Source organism: Sminthopsis crassicaudata, chromosome X, assembly GCF_048593235.1.
Source record: "Sminthopsis crassicaudata isolate SCR6 chromosome X, ASM4859323v1, whole genome shotgun sequence".
In the NCBI taxonomy this organism is placed as follows: domain Eukaryota; kingdom Metazoa; phylum Chordata; class Mammalia; order Dasyuromorphia; family Dasyuridae; genus Sminthopsis; species Sminthopsis crassicaudata.
In genome coordinates, this window is record NC_133623.1 from 9638540 (window position 1) to 9653773 (window position 15234).

Here is a 15234-nt window from a genome sequence, read left to right on the forward strand (position 1 = left end):
AGCAAGAGGCAGCTAGCTTGGGTTGCACTGGAAAGAGCACTGGTCCAAGAGTCAGGAAGCCCTGCTTCCAATCTGGTTTCAAACACTTGCTGTTCGTGTGTAATCTAACCTCTCTCAGTCAGAGTTTCTTCAGTTATAAAAGAGGAGTAATAATAGTACCTATTCTTTGGGTTGCCTGTGAAAAATCAAAAGAAAAAATATGTGTAAAGCTCTTTGTACAATGGCCGGCACATAGTAGGAGCTTAATAAATGCCTGTTCTCTCCCTCAGTTTTCTTATTTGTAAAATGGGAACAATAATAACATCTACATCTGAGGGTGATTCTTAGAATAAAATGAAATATTTGAAAAGCATTCTGAAGGCTTTAGAGCAAGATATACATGCTATCATGAAGATTATTCAAATGGGGGATGGGCCAGTGGAGACTGGAGGGCAGAGAAACCAAAGTCCACAAATTTCACAACTGAGTCCAAGGGATCCAAAAGAAGAAGGGCAGATTTGGAGTCAGGAAAGGTCTCAGAAATCTCATCTCCAACACTTACTAGCTGGGGGACCCTGGGCAAGAAGCCACGTGTTGTCTCTCAGCCTTAGTTTCTCTAGTTGTAAAAGGGATAAAAAGCACGTAGAACACCTCCCTTGCAGAGCGGTTAAAAGGATCCTAAGATAATTAAGGTACGAAGATAAAATACTTTGCAAAATTAAAAATGGAAACTATTATCCCAGCAATTATCTGTAAGACATTTCAGTAGCACTTGAAGGTTTTGAGAGCCTTGCATACATAGGGCTGCACAGCTAATACTAGCCAGAGGGAGGATTTGAAAACTGGTCCCAGTATCAGAGCTCTACCCATTGTGCCACATTCTGCCTTCATACACACACACACACCCTCCCAACATACACACATAGACATATACAGACACACACACACATACACACATACGCACACACTCAGACACATAGACAAACACATAAACACACAAACACACATACACACATCCAACAAACACACAGACATCAACAGATACATACACACTCACAAACACACTCACAGACTTGTTAAGTACTTCTGTGTCATGGGTCGCTGATGCTCTAACATGCAGAACCATCTTTCTACGATCACAGACTCCATTTGGTTGGAAAGATGCATTCCTACTTCCCAAAGCAGTAGATTAAGGAACAGAAGAAGCGAAGCCCTTGCCCTCCCTCCGACTTGGAGGAGAAGCGGGCCTCTGAGAAGGGGCTAAGTACAAATCATTAATGGCAGTCGGTAAAAATGACTCCCACACTTTATTGAATTTGAAATGGCCACAGAGCTCAGCAGCCATGGGGCAGCAAGGCGACAGGCTTACCCATCAATACTGATCTATGCTGTAAGGCAGGGAAGATGCCGGATTGCCCAGAGGCATCCTCATCCACATTGCCCTGGGTCTCTGCCTCAGGATGCTCCTGAGGATAAGACAGGGAGCCATATAGCCTTCCTTTACACAGGAAGATCCTCTGCCCACTAGCCATCAAGGTGCAGGCTGGGCCCGGGGAACAGAGGGGTGTGCGTGGGCCTCCATGAGCCCAGGGAGCTGAGTGAGTACCCAGAGCCTCATCCACATCCACAGCTCCAGAACCTATTGGCCCGGGCAGCCCAGGACAAGAGTACTCTCTAGGGTGGTGAGAATGAAAATTATAATTGACTCTGCAGGAGGGCGATTGTGGGGCTGCTTGGGGCTCTATCATTTGTTGTGGTTGTAATCGTTGTTCCTCCTCACTTATTCTAGGAAAGGAAAGCAAGGTGACAATAGCCTCTGGTACATTTTGCATGAGAGTCACATGGAAAAATCATGGCATCTTACCCAAGTTTTGGGGAATGCCAAAATGGGTGCATTGTAGCTAAGGTTCCCCTTAACCACCCAGGAGGAAAACCTCACACCGAGAATCATTGGCACCCTCTGTAAGCCTTCCACAATTTAGCTTCTACTGTCCTCCCTGTTATTATTTTGGATGACTCCTTTTTGCACATTTTCTATTCCTCCTCTTCTGGCCTGCTTCTAGACCTTCTTAAAAGCTTCCCTTCCCCCCATCTCATGACTGCAATGTGCCCTCCCAGCATCTTTGCCTAGATCCCCAACTTCTTTCCAAGTACATGTTAGGAGACAGTTCTTACAAGAGGCCGAGTCAGTGTTTTCTCTGTCTGTCTCTGTCTCTGTTCTCTCTGTCTCTCAGTCTCTACTCTCTCTGTGTGTCTGTCTGTCTCAGTTTGTGTCTGTCTCTCTCTGTTTCCCTCTCTATGTCTCTCTCTGTCTTCTTAGTAAGTAGGAGGATGACAACATTCTCTGAAACAATAGGGAAAGTAGGAAGAGGTGGATTGAAAGGGAATCCAATTTTCCTCTTAGGCATGTTGAGTGTGAAACAGTAAGAGCACACCCAGAGGGAGATAGCCAATGGGCGGCTGCTAATGTGCTCCTGGTATCCAGGAGAGAGATGGGCTCTGCTGACACTTATTTGAGAGCCATTGAAAGAGATGACAAGTGAACCCAGGGAAGATGAAATGGGGACGCTTCGTGCTGGGACAAAGCCCCAGTTGCTTTCTGCTATGTCTGAGGTAGAGAGAGAGAGAAACAGAAGGAAGGGGAGAGAGAGAAGAGACAGCAAAGAAAAGAGAGAAGAGAGAAGAGAGAAGAGAGAGAGAGAGAGAGAGAGAGAGAGAGAGAGAGAGAGAGAGAGAGAGAGAGAGAGAGAGAGAGAGAGAGAGAGAGAGAGAGAGAGAGAGAGAGAGAGAGAGAGAGAGAGAGAGAGAGAGAGAGAGAGAGAGAGAGAGAGAGAGAGAGAGAGAGAGAGGGAGAGAGGGAGGGAGGGAGGGAGAGAGGGAGAGAGGGAGAGAGGGAGAGAGGGAGAGAGGGAGAGAGGGAGAGAGGGAAAGAGGGAGAGAGGGAGAGAGGGAGAGAGAGAGAGAGAGAGAGAGAGAGAGAGAGAGAGAGAGAGAGACAGAGAGAGAGAGAGAGAGAGAGAGAGACAGAAAGAGAGAGAGAGACAGAGAGAGACAGAGAGAGATGGAGAGAGACAGAGACAGAGACAGAAACAGACAGAAGGAAAATCTCCATCATGAAAATCTTCCTTATGTCTCCCCTGTTATCTCTAGCTCTGGTGATAACATTTCAGACAAAAAAATGAATGTGACGATGGAGCCCATCCTCTTTTGTAATGAAACCCCTTGGAGATTCTTCCAAATAAGCGCACTCTCCAGATCACAGTTATGAGAAGAGGAACAAAAATGTCCTGGGAGGCTTAGAACTCCATGTCTACCCAACTGGAGCCAGTCTTCTAAAAGCCTCAAAGAAAGCAGGCTGGAATGACTCACAGTCAGATGGAACTATGCCATTAAGCCTTGAAAAGAGAGCACAGGCCATTCCAGAAGCCTCATGGGGTGAAGGACCAGGGAACTGTGCATGAAACTTGTTTATCGTTATCCCGCGTAAAATCCAGCAGATATGGCCAGACATCGGGGCAGGGAGGGGAGATGGGAGAGAAGGGCAATTGCAGAAGAGAACATTCTTTTTAATAAGGTTCTTTATTTCTCTCTTCCTCTCAGGAGGGTGACAAGAGAATATGTGAAGGCTACGGAGGAAAGGGCATCATTATCAAGAGCTCATATACCATTCACCGGAAAGACATTACAGTATTAGGACTAATAGATGAGAATACGTCACGTTAATAAGGAGCTGATTCTCTAGTCCAAGGTATCTAAATTTAAATCTAAACCCTAGCCTGTTAAGGATGTCTAGAAGAAAATCCCATTCAGTTGTAGCAAGGAGAAAAAAACCCAACCTTTCAGGATTAAAATTAATGCTAGCAATTTAGCATCATTCTATTTCCATAGCAGTTAACCTCTGGGAACCCACCTGATCATCACTAGGAAGAATAATGGCTCAGGGCCTGTTGTTTGGCTTGGTTTAATTTGCTCCGCTTTGAGTTGTGTGAACAGAAGAACTGAACAACTGGACCCGAGACTGAAGCTGCACAATTTGTTCTAAGGCCTTCAAATGTGGCCTCCCTTCTAGAGAGGAAGATATTGTTCTTCAGCCTCGTACCTGCAGCCACCCCGGTACAGAAACAGGATCCTCCCAGCGAGCCACTCCTCAGCTTTCTCCCCATTCCATAAACATGTCCGATAGCCGTGGCACCCCTGGCAAGTCACTTAATAGACTCCATGTGCTGACTCTGTAGAGTCCATCGAGTAAGTCAGAGATGGGTTGCAATCTATGTTGCTGAAAACAATTTCCACATCAGGAGTTCTCTGCCTCCCCTCTCTTCAAAATGAAATCAAAGCTCTTCCACATATTCCCCAGGTGATGTCAGGAGAGAAATCATCAGGAAGGGTCAGAGGAAGAAGGCTGAGTAACACTGAAGCATACTAAGGTAGTCGGTGCTAACAATTCTCTCCTCTTCTCCACACCGTGACCCCTTGGTGAATTAATTCAATTCTACAATGACCTCTTGAGTCTCTTGCCTCCTTATTGTATTACCAATCATACCCAGGAAAGTCTTGGATCCCTCCCCCTATTTGCTGCCTTAACTCCTATACATGTGTTGCTGAACAAAGGTAGAGAAACTCATGTGACTGTTTGGACTGGGTCCACTACAGATTGTTACATAAGATCAAGTGGTCCCTCACTGCTGCTAGCCAATCCTTTAGACGTTTCTTATTAACTCCCCATCACACTCTCCACAGCAGCTCTTAAAAAAAATCCCTCATCCCATCTCCAACCTCTCATGGCTCACGCCATCCCCTTTTCAACCAAGAACCTTGCTTTCTATTTTACCGAACGTCTTGAGGTCATTTGCCATGAACACCTTCTTTCCCCCTCTTCCTTGCTTGCTATGGCTCCCATGCCTTCTGCAACTCTCCTCCTTTAACCTCTGTCTAGATGACGATGTGTCCTTACTCCTGCCTAGGGCTAACCCCTCGACTTGGTCAAGGAATCCCATTCAATCATGGCTTCTCCAACAGAATGCTCCCTTCGCCCCTCCCCAGGAGCTCCATTTTTTCACTCATTTTTACTCTCTCTGTCTCCTGAATCATTCCCTACTATGAACAAACTTTTGTCTTTTCCATTCTGAAAAAACTTCACTTGATCCTTTCATCCCCACTATCATCCTCTATCTTTTCTACATTTTGTAGCTAAACTCCTTACAATCTAGCTTTGGGCTTTATCATCTCTGTTTCTCTGTCTCTTCGTCTTTCTTTGTCTCTCTGTCTCCCCTATCTATCTCTATCTCTGTTTCTGTCTCTCTCTCTCTGTCTCTATGTCTTTGTTCCCCTCTGTCTCTGTCTTTCTCTGTCTCTCTGTTTCTGTCTTTCTGCTTCAGTCTCTCTGTCTGTCTCTCTGTCACCCTATCTCTGTCTCTCTGTTCCTATCTGTCTCTGTTTCTGTCTCTCTGTCTTTTTCTTTCTCTCTTTTGGTCTTTGTCTTTTTCTTTCTCTCTGTTTCTGACTGTGTGTGTCTCTCTGTCTCTCCCTATCTCTGTCTCCATCTCTCTCTCTGTTTCTGTCTCTGTCTTTTTGTATCTCTCTGTGTCACCCTATCTCTGTCTGTCTCTGTTTCTCTGTTCTTCCTGTCTCTTTCTACATCTCTGTCTTTTTCTTTCTCTCTCTCTGTCTCTGTGTGTCTCTCAGTCTCTGTCTCTCCCTATCCGTGTCTCTGTCTGTCTCTGTATGTCTCTACTGAACAATTTCACCTTTCCAACACACCCCCAAGCCACCTCTTTCTCTCCTCCAATACTGCCACCATTCTGGTCCGGGCCCTCCTCACCTCAGCTCTGGATGAGTGCCATAGCTGCTCGTGGGTCTGCCTGCTTCAAGTCTACTTGGGAAGGATCTTCTCTTCCGAATACGGCTCTTCTTGTCTCGGGGCTTTGTTTCTTCCTTGCAAGAGGCTGAAGGGAGAGAGAAAAAGCACATGAGGCAGAGGTGTCATTAGAGGTCCAAGGGCTGCATGGGATCCACAACACCCTTGAGGGCTTCCAGAACCAGATGAAAATGTAACTGGAAAATGTTTAATGAAACAAATGCAAACCCGATAAAACCTAATCATATATTTGAAAACTAAGCCAATAAGCAGCCAATGGGATCTTTATATCAAGATTAGCAGACCCATTTACCAGCATTGACAGAGGCTCTCTCTACCCTGACATCATTCTAATGAGACATGTGCCTTTGTCTTGTATATTTGGGGGACTGTCTTTTTCATTACTACTTTCTAATCTGGAGGGGGGGTTGAGTATAGCAAATGAACACTCCCCAAATTCATAGATTCATAGGTTTAGCAGAGAAGGGAACTTGCGAATCATCTGGTCCAACTCCATCTTACGAAAAAGGAAAATAAAACAGTTGTTTAAATCCATACAAGTAGCAAGTGACAAAGTCCTGATGTGAACCGGGGTTGCCTGACTCTTAAGTCTCATGCTATTTCCAATTCATTGAGCTGTCTGGTAAGGAAATGTTTCTGAGGCAAGCTCTGGTTCTTCAGGCTTTACGTTTTAACTCCAGAAATGGTTGCCTTTCTTTGATCATCAGTGAATAGTGGCTCTGGATGCATTAGCCCTGAGTGGCTTTGCCTCTCAAGCCTCTCTGTCCAACAAGTCAATAATTTGTAAATAATGCTAAAAAATGGATCGGGGGCTCTTTATTGCAAGGAATTCTTTGTCATCTTCTCATATCACAAAGAAGCCTTTCATCACAGGGAGGATGCCCCCCTAATTTACAAACGCCAGGTTTTTCGAGGCGAGGCAGACCTCCCTCCGTGATCTTTTAAGCTAATGATCGAGGCTGATACAGCATTCTCCGGCAGATTCCTGTCTCCCTCACGTAGGGAAAGCAGAGTTAACTCATGATCCTTCCACAAAGGAAAAAAAAGAAATTCCATCTAGACTTTTCTTTTTCTGCAGACAGCTAATTGTATGGGCAATGAAGAAAAATGGGCCAACTAGGTGCTCCCTTTTTGAAAGGACCCAAGCTAATTAGCTTGGGATTCCTAATGACTCCAATGAGCCAGACAATGTCATTAGAGGCCAATGTGGCCCATTCCTCATTATTCCCTAAGAGAAGATCCAAAGATCATACCCTTGGTGCCAGAAGGGAAGTCAGAGGCCATCTAGTCAAATCCTCTCATTTTGCATATGAGGAAAGTGAAGGTCAAAAAGGTCAAACAGGAGCAGAGCTGAGATTCAAAGACGGACTCTCTGACTCCTGATTTAGAGTGCTGGTCATCAGGCTATGGGGCAGTTATTATGCCCAAGGCAGAGAAAGGCTATTTTCTCAATGTAGCTATGGATGTATACCTAAAACTGGTGGGGTCTCTTCAGTCAATCAACTGCGCCTACTAAGCAAATGGGGAAGCAAAGCAAAATGCATTATTAGGCTCTGACATCAAGGAGTATAGAAAGCAACTTTATTGTGCATCCCTTAGTATTAAGTTCTTTGGATGTATTTGTTCACTCACAGCCAACGATGGGACCTGAGAAAGTGGGACATGGTCTGTAAGATCCCTGGCAGTTGCAATTCCAGATCTTTGAAGCTGTGACCCCATGGTAGATGTCTCAAAACCTCACCTAGCAATTTATTGTCTTTGACTGAAGGGCTCTCAACCCAGTGGAATATTCTTAACCCTCAGAGAGCCATCAGCACAGAAGAGTTATTGGCCCATCTTTTATGAAAAAAAAATGTTTTCCTCCAGCTTCTTTTCAGACTTCTGTTTTCAGTGTAAGCACAATGTGTATTGAATGAATTTTTTGAATGCATTATTTAAGTCTCGTGGGCACAGAGTAGAGAAAAAGAACTCATGTTTGTGGTTCTGATACGTAATAGAAAAGAACAAAGAAGAAAAGAGGAAAGTGACAGAGAGGGAAGAAAGGAAGGCAGAAAGAGTATGAAAAAAGTGGCCCTTATCCTACACTGGGAGAGCACTTTATGATTACAAAGCACTTTCACACTTACGTTATCTCCTTTGATTCTCACAATGCCTCAGTGAGGCTATGCAGATCAAATCACATTTTTTTCTTCCAATTGTACAGGTGAAGAAATAAGGAAGTTTAGGGATTTGCCCAAGTTTATTGGACAACTAAGTGGATGGACTGACCCCAGAATTTATAATCCCAGCACAATGTTCTTGCTGATTCCAGTGCGTGAAATGTATTCCTTCATTATACCAAATCACCTGCTTCTTTCAAAGGTCAGATGAGGTTCCATATCCTCCATAAAGCCTTCTGTGATTCTCAGCTTCCCTCCCCGCGACCTCATTATAACTTATTCTCAGTGTTTGTTGTACTTTGCCTATTTAGATAACCATTCTACCCCACAAGAGCAGGGCACACCACCACTTAAGGACAGGGACTGTTTCTCGATTGTTTTTACTGCCTTATACATGGTAGATGTTTAATTCAAACCTGTTGGATTGAGTTCTACTTTAGTACATGGAAATAATTTTTCTACTTCTACTATTACTCTATGATTCCAAGGGGTCTGTGATTTCATCAGTGCTGGAACTCCCACCAATGATGAAAAGCCCTCCATTTTTGCTCTTCTTGTGTAACCTTTGAGCATACCCCCCTACAAGCACATGAAAGGGAAACCCGCGAGACTTTGTGGGGGCCTTCTTCATTTTCTCCTGATATTATGAGGCTGCCAATGAAAGCCGTTCCTCTTAAGTCTAATTTTCAGTTTTGAAAGTTAGAGATGGCCTCAAATTGGCTAAAATGACAGGAAAAAATAAGGATGAATTTGAAGGGTACATAGAAAAACTGGGACACTAATATTTTATTGGTGGAGTTGTGAACTGATCCAACCATTCTGAAGAGCAAATTGGAACTCTGCCCAAAGGGTTATCAAACTGTGCATCCCCTTTGATCCAGCAGTGCTTCTATTGAGCTTGTATCCCAAAGAGATCTTAAAGGAGGGGAAGGGACCCTACACATGTAAAAATGTTTGTAGCAGCTCTTTTTGAAAACTGAGTGAATGTCCATCAATTGGAGAATGGCTGAATAAACTGTGGTATATGAATGTTATGGAATAACATTCTGTTCTGTAAGAAATGACCAGCAGGATGAATACAGAGAGGCCTGGAGAGACTGACATAACTGATGCTGAGGAAAATGAGTAGATGCAAAAGAACATTGTACACAGCAACTGCAAAATTATAAAATGATCAATTCTGATGGCTGTAGCTCTCTTCAACAATTGGCCAGTCCCAATGGTCTTGTGATGGAGAGAACCGTCTGCCCCTAGAGAGAGGACTGTGGGAACTAAGGATAGACCACAACAGAGCATTTTCACTATTTTTCTGTTGTTTGCTCATATTTTGTTTTCTTTCTCATTTTTTTTCCTGTTTGATGTGATTTTTCTTGTGCAACATGATAACTGTGGAATACATAAAGAGGAATTGCACATCTTTTAACAAATAAGGGAATGCTTGCTGTCTAGGAGAGAGAGTGGGGGAAAGGGAGAGAGAAAAAACATTTGGAACACAAGGTTTTACAAGGGTGAATGTTGAAAACTATCTATGCATGTGTTTTGAAAATTAAAAAGCTTTAAAAGAAAAAAGAAATTAAAACTCAGAATGAGCCGAGATTGGCAAAGAAAGTTAAGGAAAACAAAAAAGAAATTTAGAGGCGGGACATACCAACAAAAGGAAAACTTCTTATGAGAATATGGAACTGGAGCTATCTGATGATTGTTGTCTCTCTCCAGAGGCCCCTGAAGACCTTGATTTCTTCCTTGGTTCCCAATAGTACACTGCTATGGTTAGCAAAGCCAGAGTAGAGCAAGAAAGGCTAATGCTAGCAATGTGGCAGTCTGCCATCATTGTACCTGGGGGCTCCACACACCTACTGATAAGTGATCATCTGGGATAAAGGCAGTAGACACCCAGGAAGACAGGACACATCCAAAAGACATTTCTACAATTTTGTTTTCAACAAAGTGTGTGTGAAGTAATCCAGAGGAAACTCAAGTTTCTGGAAAAATGAAAAATTTGAACTTGTTCCAGATGAAGTTGATTGTCCACAATTCATTATCAAATGGTTTGAGCAATTTTCTGAAGTAGCGAGTATTGTGAAAAGTCTCAGTTCAGGTCCTCTAAGCTAGGTGGGGATAAAGGAGGGGTTAATACCAAAACCATCAATGGGAAGTCAGTCTCCAATGGAGGAGAAAAACTCCCCTAATTGAAAATGAATTTCCATGGCGAGTTGATGTGCATTTTCTGAGAATAACTCATCAGGCACGACCGTTGTGCCCCTGTGACCTGGCTAAGAGTCAAAGTGACAACTGGTGATGAGTCAGCCTCTCACCATCTGTTCTTGGCCCTGTGCTGGTTCACATTTTTATCAATGACTTGGATAAAGGCAGGGATGGTATGCTCATCAGATTCAAAGATGACATCAAGCTGGGAGGGAAAGCTGACACACCAGATGAGAGAGTGGGGATCCAAAAGGTTAGGCCTATTCAAACAAGATGAAATTTAATAGGAAGAAATGGAAAGTCCCATACATAGGTTCCACAAAAATCAACTTCACAAGTGCAAGAGAGGGAAAGTAAAGCCAGACAGCAACGGCTGGACAGTTTCCATGAATCGCAAACTCAATGTAAACTACCGGGTGATCTAAGCAGTCAAAGAAGCTAAAGTAATCTGAAGCTAAATGAAGGGAGATGCCGCATAGCATCCAGACCCAAAGCAGTGAGGGTCTCTATGCTGCCCTGCTCAGATCATATCTGGAGCTTGGTGCTCTGTTTGGGGTACCACTCTTAAGTAAGGGCATCTAACACAGGTGATAGTACATCCACATGGTTCCACGTGACAATTGGTTCAGGAGACTGGGGATGTTTAGTCTGGAGAAGAGAAGGCTTAGGGACAGGATAGTTGTCTTCAAGTTTCTGAAGGACTATAACAAAGAAGAGGGTCAAGACTTGATATATTTGGCCCTAGAGAGAAGAATTGGGAGGGTAGTGGTGGTAACTATGAAGAAACAAAGTGAGGTACTAATACTTATATTATCAGTACCAATTTTCTTCTTCCCAAAGTACAGCTGGGTACCTAGGGAGTGAAAATCATTACAGGTATTCAAGCACAGGCTCATGAAGAACTTCTGGAGGATGTTGTTGGGGATTTCTTGCCCAGGGAAGGACTTTCTGACTCTGAAAGAGCAATGATGCAATAGTCTATACCATCTCTGCTCTTTGCAGCTTATCTGAAAGCTGCTTCAGGGCACCTTAGTCTGCTTTCTAGTAGCTGAAGACTGAGAAGGAGTTGTGAAATTAAGCATGCAATGCTCCCAGTTGCTAAATGTGTGGTCACAGACCCTTATTTTACCTGAATGTGATATCTGGTCAAATGACTTCTACCTCCCTAAACACTGATAAATCCTCTTGTAAATGTGTATTAGGAAAAGGAGAATGGCAGAGTGGAGACAAAGTCAGCCTTGGAGATAGGAGAATCTGGATTCAAGTCCCACCTTTGACACCCATTGGCTATGTGAACATGGGCAAATTATTTTGCCTCTCAGTGTCTCCAAGCAAGTCTGTAAGATGAGAAGACTGAAAAGTTACGGAACTGTACTGAAAAAGGGAATTTCCACACAGAAAGTTCCCGAGACCAATGAAATAACAAGTTTGGACTCCCCACCACCAAATGATATCAATCAGGGGGAAACATTCAGTATCACGGTCATTCAAATTGAGATCAAGGCACCTTAAAAAGGAAATCATCTTGTTTTAAATCCTTCTTAAGGCACAGAGGCAATCATGGGATCAGATGAATACTTCACTAAATGTGTTGGGTAGAAATGGAATCCCATGGGAATTTGAGCTCTACAACTTCACGTTACTTTAAAATAAGAGGGAAAATTAACCTGCAAATTAATCCCAGTGTGGCTTTTTTTTTGGGGGGGGGGAGTATCCCTGGTAATAGTGTTGGTGCATCTAAACCAACAGGGATATTCTTAGAGTTGGGAAGAACTTTAGAGATAAGCTACTTCAATCTGATGAATTACTTCATCAGGAATCATTTCTACAATTGATGTTGGCCATCAGATCAATGATCGAGAACTCCCCACCTCCTGAGGCAGCATCTTGTCCTTTTGGTCTCTTAGATCTTATTTGGATTTTTCCTAGGTAGCACCCAAGGTCCTTTGATAGAGTCCTGTTTTTATCTTGGCCCAAGTCAATGATTCTATTGAGGGAATTCCAATCTTTAACTCACGAGCCCCCACCAATGTTTCTTTTACTAAATCATCCACAAATTCGAAGCAAACACAAGGAATCAAATCACTCAAGCCCATCTCCAAAGGACTGTTGCCATCATGTATGCCTTCTGGGTTTTCCTCACCATTTAATAGGCCCACATTTCAGAATATTAGGAAGCAATCTCTCTTTCTCCCCACTGCTATACTTAGAGCTTAGTTCCCTCAGATCCCTTGTCCCAGGCATGGGGGGCAAAAGGAATCTCCTTGAGTGTGGAAATTGTTTCACTTTTGCCCTTTTGGTCCCTCTGCCTAACATGGTCCCTTGCAGGGATCAAGCAGGTTAAACTTCAGCATTTACTGAATTACTGAAATTATTCCTCTTAGATTACTCCTAAGAAAGGCTGAACTTTTCCAAAAGAAATTTATTAGTAACTAAATGGAAAAGCTAAAATAAAACATGATACCAAGGCTGGATTTGATAAAAGCCTAGCAATCTAGAACCTAGCCACAGATGGCTGGTACATCTTATAGGAACTCACTAGATCCATATCAATAAAAACCCAGTACAACCATTCTCCCCCAAATAATGTAGCCTTCCCCCTAGACAGAGTTGACAAAGGAGAAGAAAAGGGTTAGCTAAGGTATAAGGATGGCGCTTGCTGTGGAGAGGAAGCATGCCCTTGCCTAACAAGTCAGAGTACGGGGGCAAAGTCTCTTTGGCCCCCACTTAGTCAGGCTCTGGGTCTTCATATCCAATAAATAAAGGCAAACATTACTGAAAGCCAAAGGAGAGATTTTCTTTTTTGTTTGTTTGCAGCGAGAAAAATTGACTTTGAGTAGGACAATTAATCTGAGCAGCTGTGCTCAGCAACAGCATCCTCCAGGGCTGGGTCTCATTCAAATGACAGAGAAAATTTGGTTTCTTAGCTTGAGCCCCTATCATGACTGTAAAGTGATGCTCATTTGTATTCATTCCCTGGCAAAAAGAGGTAACTCAAAGAATTAAGACTTGGAGTCCTGATGGCAACTGGAACATGGGAAGGCGGCAAGGTTAATAGGTTTGCATGACTAAATATGTTAAGTCAAAGGAAGTGACAGGCCCTCACACAAGACTAGACTCCACAAAGAAACTATATAAGGAGGCAGGAGGTGGAAAAAGACACCAAGAGGATGAGTCCAGTCCCCCCACCACCTAAAAAAAAAAGTCTAGAATAATGCACCTTTCAAGAGTTTAGGAGTAATATCAAATGCCTTGGACCTTGCGACCTGGACTCATCACTTTGCTGCCTTAACTAGCCCCAGGAGATGTCCTGGAGTTCAGATACAGGGACCTGACGTAATCACAAATGAGAGCAGAAGGGCCTCTCTCACATGGTCCCCAGCCCAACATCCCCAGTGAAGATCCTCTGGGGCCTTTTGGACAGCAACCCTGGAAATTCAATCTCGTGGACCTCATGGGCTCCCACTCTCTAAATGGAGGTTGTCTGGGAGGCTTCAAAAGTAGGCTGAGGATGCTGTTGTTATAACTCATTTGGGGTTTCCTTGGCAAAGATTCCCATTTCCTTCTCTGACTTATTTTACAGATGAGGAAACTGAGGCAAACAGGATGAAGTGACTTGCCCAGAGACAAAGTGCTAAGAGGTATCTGAGGTCCCATTTAGATTTGGGGCTTCCTGAGTGCAGGCCCAGCACTCTAGCCACTATGCCATGCTGAGTACTGAGGATGGGATAGCATTAATCTGCAAAGTTAAGACCTCTAACCTGACATGCAAGCCTGAAAGCACTGCCTCCCACACCTGAAGAGCTCCATCTAGGCTAAGAGCTCATGCCTTGGTCTCCAGGAAATATTCCAAAACGACCCACCAGAACCCATAAGAAAAGAGGCCCTCTAGTAGAGTTGACACACTGCTGTCCATGCGGGGCCCTGCCAGCTTGAGCAGGAAGTTGCACTGCCGCCTTAATGTGGAAGCCTCATTTCAGCCCCCTGGGAGCTGCCTCATGGGCTCCTGTCACTTAGAGCCTTGTCACTGAGCAGGTTTTTCCCATTTCACTGTCCAATCTATATCCCTATATTTAATGGAGGCAAGAGACAATGAACTTTACAAAGCGAGAGATCTAAAAGGACGGCCAAATGCATCCACCACCCAAACAGGATAGAATGCACAAAGAGAAAGGCAGACTATTGATTTTTGTCCTTTTCCTCCTCAGCTTCTTCTTTTATTATCCAGAAGGAAACATTAGGGTTTTAGTTGCCATTAGCACTGTTCCTTTATTCATCTCCTCCCTTCAAAGCCCATCTTTAACTGCCTTTTCTGATTCTTGCCTCTGCCCTGTACTCCCCTGGCCCAGTTGTAAAGAGTCTCTACTTCGTATTTCTAAATATGCCATAATTCACTTCTCTCCTACCTCCCATAATAGATTATATAATCCACAGGCCCAGGCCTCTAAACCTGGAGGTTAAACAAACTAGATTTGATCTGGAGAGTAAACTTAGAGGAAAATTCACTTTGGTGCCATCTACAAATACAGGTTCTGGAGTCAGAAGCCTGACCTGGTTTGGAAACTCTCAGACTTTTAAGTTTATGCAGATGTAAATAAAAGAGGTTCCCAGATCCTATACAAGCACCCGAGGTCAAAAAGTATAGCAAAGGACAGCCTTGATTTTGTCTCACGAAATATATAGAGGGCTGACAAATACAGAACCAGTGCAAGGACTGCCAGTGGCTCATAAAAATCAGTAGAATGCTCCTCCTCTAAAAAATTTCACTGGCTCAAGGCCCCGACATCCTCCACACTCAATCCTTGGAAGGGCAATGTGTCTGGAATCTATTTTTTCTTGCTCTAAAGCTAGATTTGGGGATCAATTGCCATGGAGGGTCCTCTTCTATCCAAGGGGCAAGAGGTCAGGGATTGTCAACACTTGGACTACATAGTTCTGTTCTCTGTGGCTGTCCCATGGTCAAGAAGTTACAACTTCTCCTCAGCATTTTTCAGGAACTCTCATCTCAGGCCC

The 15234-nt window shown here is 43.7% G+C and overlaps 1 long non-coding RNA gene across 1 annotated transcript in view; it reads right to left on the bottom strand.

The window, feature by feature from the left end:
• The window catches only part of LOC141548206 (uncharacterized), a 246360-nt gene that overhangs the window by 211092 nt on the left and 20034 nt on the right, over positions 1-15234 (bottom strand). Inside the window, exon 2 of the long non-coding RNA XR_012483847.1 lies at positions 5801-5924. This is a non-coding gene — a long non-coding RNA (uncharacterized LOC141548206). The remainder of the gene's footprint in view (positions 1-5800; positions 5925-15234) is intronic.